The sequence below is a fragment of the Hippocampus comes genome, unplaced genomic scaffold, assembly GCF_001891065.2.
Source record: "Hippocampus comes isolate QL1 unplaced genomic scaffold, H_comes_QL1_v1.1 scaffold22, whole genome shotgun sequence".
Taxonomy (NCBI): domain Eukaryota; kingdom Metazoa; phylum Chordata; class Actinopteri; order Syngnathiformes; family Syngnathidae; genus Hippocampus; species Hippocampus comes.
The window spans coordinates 1,462,577-1,467,730 of NW_017806175.1; the positions used below are offsets into that span (position 1 = coordinate 1,462,577).

The window sequence follows — 5,154 nt, forward strand, 5'->3', positions numbered from 1 at the left end:
ATCCTCGGCCCAGAGGTGCTCTTGCTTGTGCATCATGTTTTTTTTTTGTTTGTTTTAATGGGGTATATTTGCGCTGTGATTTAGAGAAGCATCGGGAGCACAAGCGAGGAGGTGGGGGTCGGATGTGGGGTGCCTCCAACAGTTCAATTTGTAAGACCACAGCTTGTGTTTGGCATGTACCATGGCAACAGAGAGGACGCTAATTTGAGTGTGCTAACTGTCACTGCGGGGGGAGGTGGATGGAATGGCAGGCCCACATGGATGCTGATGTCTTTGGGTTGTGAAGGGAATGTAATATGGAGTCATCTGCTTGCGTTTGTACCTATCAGCCTTTCACAAGGTGGACCAACCCTTAGCAGTGCAATGATAGGTGGGGGAGGGGGCTCGTTTGACATGGGGAACATCATTTTTTTGCCATACAAGATTAAGGTGTAAGTGCAAACTCAATTAAAAAAAAAAAAAATCCTCAATTTGTCATTTGTGTTATTCCGCATTTTCCAGATATAACTTTCTACAGGCTAACAATAAAAGGTTACAGCGCCCTCTATCTCTTTGGCATGCTCCTGACAGGATGCTCATGTCTTATGTATGAACTGGTAGTGGTTTAGAATGAGATTTTTTATCCCCATAGTGGAGAAAAGTGCTTCTAAAAATAATTCTTTTATTTATGGATGCGGCTTCAAACAATCTTGTAGCACTGGCACCGTCGGCAAAAAGAGGACTTTTTTTTTTTTTTATCGTGCCTGAGGGAAGCAACTCACAAAGTGAAATAAAACACAAAAGTGACTCATGCACTTTAGTGAGAACAGTTGCTACCGTTGATGTTCAGCTCTGCATACTTTGGGCTCCTTGTGTGAAGCAGCGGTAAAGCTGCTCACTCGGTGAAGGTGACTCTCTGATGTGACGAATGATCCCATCAGAGAGGCCTTGCCCGGGCGCTATGAAGTGAAAACACATCTTATCACACTGGGTTTCTTAAGCCACATTCCTGACTTTCCTGAGTCTTTGGAATGAAACGTAATAAAAGTAGCATTTCCTCTTAAAGGGATACTTCACATACTGTATGGATGCCATTTGCAGTAAAATGTTTTTTTTTTCTATAATTCATTTGATAGCTCCAGGATTCTGAATGTACATTTCATAACTTTAAAAACTAGTTTTTAAATAAATATAGCCTAGCCGCCATGGTCATTAATTAAATCATGAGATAGCCGTCACGTGTGTCAACTTTGGACTAGACTGCACAAAGGTTTGACAAGACACACAGATCCTCCCTCTGTGGGTTAAATTCATCTCCCACCTCACTCGCAAAAAAATCCTCGGCACGGCGTTGGTTTGTAATCACCTACATGATGTGTCCCCTCTTCAACTTAAAATCACTCCTTGTCCAGCAAGTATTCACTGCGCATGCATGCGTTCCTGCCTGTCTTTGTGCATACCTTGTCCACACACTTTTTTAAAAAATGTGGAATAACATGCCAGTGTTCACCTTGTTTGCTGTTTTTAGGCAACTACTGAAAAATGTTTACTCTGGATTTTGACTTTTCTTTTCTTTGTGTCGTCATTTTCCAATGCGTGTCTGTTTTCCAGCAGTAAATTGCACGACTTCCAACATGGACATACCTGTGTGGTGAAAATGTTGCCATAAAAATGAAATATAATCAACGTCGAGGTGAATTTTTCAGGACCGGGCTATAGCCCAACTTTTCCAAGCATGCCACAGGAGTACACAGGAGTACAAAACGGACACACACTAGCCGAACACGGACTTTAAGTGGCTCTATTTTGGTAGACAGCACAACTACAAATGCTAGCACACCCTAATTTTCATATCAATGCAAAGCTTGCTGCACGTTTGCCAATTTGGCAGACTGGTCTGCGCAAAACTGGGCGTTCCAGCACAGGGTTGATGTTTGTTGGTAAAAAGTTGGTCAAAACTCATGCCTGCTAAATCCACGTCTAAATACTGGCACAGCTGGTCTAACATGGTTTAGGTGAATTTGATTGGTGCACAGGCACACAATGTCATAGTCTTGCCCATGTCTTCTTGGGTAGTGCTAAGCTAAAGCATGTGCCAGGCTACAACATGTGCTGAGCTAAAGCAGATATGTAAGCAGTCAAATTCGTGCTAACAAAACTTTATTTACATGATACTCAGCACTTTCCATGTAGTAAAATCAAATGTATTAATAATCAAAGCGGTGTTACCAGGTGTAGTGAGGTTTCTTTGTCTCAGAGGTGCACGCATGTTCTGTGATTCAACTGGCAAACCACTATCAGCCTAAAAGCCTTCCATCTTAAAGCTGACCAGGGCTGTACCATTTTGGATCAAGGCATAGGGGTGTTTTATTAGCTTGCCATTTAGCATGTTTTTAGAGACTAAAATTTACATTTGATGGGACAATATCATAGTGAATGTGAATCATGAGAATCATAGAAGTATAGAGGGCGGCCCGGTTATATATATGGCAGGTAGAAGCATTACACTTGATTCTTGTTATAATTTTTACTTTGATTGGCCATAATTGAAGTCAGCTGTGACCACCCACAGCAGCGCAGCCCTCCCTTTCATCGCCCCACTGGATTGCGCTCATCTGCAAAATTACCAACATCGGGTCTAACCTGGGTCCGTGCGGAGATACATCACGTTGCATGCCGGATTCATATTGGTCAGGAAAATGGATCGCCGGGTGTCAAGTATGCTCAAGCGTGCTTTGAATTGACAATGCGATGAGTTTACCATAAACTACTGATAACAAAATATACTTTTTCTCATCATATTATTTACATATACAGTTGAATGGAAAGCATGTCAAGATATGATTAATCAAAATATTGATCTTTTGAACTTTGACCCCATCTATCAGTAACTAAAGTTCAAACAAATGTGCACCACAGATCACAGATATTTTATCCGGTGACGGTGTTGAGGTCAAATTTCAAACTAAGGAACGTGCCGTTTCCTTTCCCTCCTGTGGCTCCTGGAGGCATGCCGGACATTGTTTACTGGTCACTGAGTTTTGCCTTTGCCTCCCTCTGGCCAGCAGGGAGTTGGCTTGCTTTTTTAAAGGCCAGGCCTGGTCCAGGTGATTTAAAGCAGCCTGAGCTTTAGCCGCCCCATTCCACCAGTTCCTGTCTTTCATTTGTGCACCAGTAAAAAAAAAAAAAAAAAAAAAAAGATCACAGTCCTTGTGTTTCATTCTCCTCAGGAGGTTGTAATTGAAACCTGGGGAGATTTACTGGGCAACCTTGTGTGCCAGGAGATGCTTTTATTGGTTCTTCATGCCTTTATTTTTGGGTTGCACGACGATCTCGCAATGCACAAGTCAACAATTCGGAAACATAAGAGTAGTCATTTTTTGGTCTTTTAGTTAATCCTTTTGCCGCATAAAGTCATTGAGGTATCAATTGTGGGACGTACCCAGTGGTCCTGGGCTGGAATAGCACTTCACAGGCGCCAGGTTGACTCCATGCAAAGCAGATGTGAAGAGTTCTCAGAAACGGTGCTGATCACAGGAAAGCAAAAATTGAGCATGTTCGCTTTTACAGTAAATATTTTACCTGTCAAGAAAAATGCAATATCCTAATATTATTTGTCTGCAATTTCTGTAAAAGAGCAGCAACATTTGATTTGGAATAAAATGTACAGTTTTTCAAATGCCTTCACATCTTTTGAAATAAAGTGCAATTAAAAAAAAAAAAACCCAACAAGAATAGTCATTGTGTTGCAGTTACGTGTAATGTTGCATGTAAAAAGTTGTATTAGATGGGAAAAAGTCGTATTACAGTATTCCATGAATTAAGTTTTACAAGAGGAAAGTGATGTGAAGGTTACAAGAATAAAGGTGTAACATTGCCAGAAAAAGTCCACTTTTTAAATGTATTGATCTTGGTATTACTGGACGGCTGTACGGACAACGGAAGGTCAAATAGTTGTTTGGGAATTGTGTTTTTCTTTTACTCTATCCACAACGCTTGGTGTCTGTTTTTGCACACCACGAATACACCTGAAACCAACACTGAAACGAATAAAAACTAAAAAGTAGCATTTCTGGAAAAATTAAAAACAAATAAAAAGCACCAAACCGCTCTAAAAAACTAACTGCACAAAAATAATAACAATAATAATTTTAACCCTGGTCCTGTCCAATTTGCTACTTGTTGAATAACTGCTTCCTCAGAGTGTAACACTACCTTTCCAGTCCACATAATAGAGACAGAACCAGACTCCTTTGTGACATTATAGTAGTCACCATTTTCTGCTGCTCTTCTCTGTTGTTTTTGTGTTTGTTTTTTTTGCTCTGTAGTTCTGCTCTCTTTGTCGCCTCTCAAACGCTCTTATGTCCACCTACATTCCCAATAAAACATTATAGATAACCACAGAGGAGGGGTATGTCAAAATCCCCCTGCTGCACAGAAAAACGGAAACAGGGAAACAGATCAGCCAAACACAACACATACACTGGATTCGTTTTTTTTGGGGCGGGGGTAGTTTTGCCGCTGGCTAGCAGACGCTAAGCAGGAGACAAAATATCTTATTAGGAAGTCAATGAGAACCAGAGCTTCTATGAACTTGTCCTTCATAAAGCATGCAGGCAGGAAAGGCTGAGGGTCTGCTAGCAGAAGTGAGACCTTCATGGTCGAGAGGGGAAAGAGAAAAATGGTAGGTTGCAGTGGGGAGTGGTGGTTGGGTGACACCCCTTGGACAAAGTACTCGTCCCTTCAAAGGGAGGAAGACGAGGGCGTTGCTATGTCCCACGTCTGTGAAGCGAACACATTTATTTCGACGCTCTGTGTTGTCATTTTCTTTTAAGTCGTCCGTGTTGAGAGATGTACGGTTTGCGGGGGTGGAGATGAATGCTCCCCGTTAGGCCCGTGGCAAGGACTTTTTAGAGCCAATAAAACTCACTCGAGCAGACCTGTGATTGATCTTGTGTCAGCGGACGTCGGATGCTTACTGCCACATATGCTCGACTTCTACAGGTATGTTGGCACCTGCAAGAAGCGTTCCTCCAGCAGGTGGCGATGCCTCTAGGTAGAAGGTAAACACAGGAGGAGGCCATTTCACTTAAAGCCACATTGAGAAATTACGCTTCGGGACTTGATTTCAAGGTACACTTGCACAATGTCTCAGTCTATCTGAGGAGCGTGAGC

At 42.0% G+C, this 5,154-nt stretch overlaps 1 protein-coding gene across 1 annotated transcript in view; it reads right to left on the reverse strand.

Moving 5' to 3' along the window:
* LOC109531896 (Rieske domain-containing protein) overlaps positions 1 to 2,272 on the reverse strand; it is an 83,362-nt gene extending 81,090 nt beyond the window's left edge. Inside the window, exon 1 of the mRNA XM_019896430.1 lies at positions 2,209 to 2,272. The gene's annotated coding sequence lies outside the window, so the exon portion shown is untranslated. The remainder of the gene's footprint in view (positions 1 to 2,208) is intronic.
* Between the last annotated feature and the right edge of the window lie 2,882 nt (positions 2,273 to 5,154).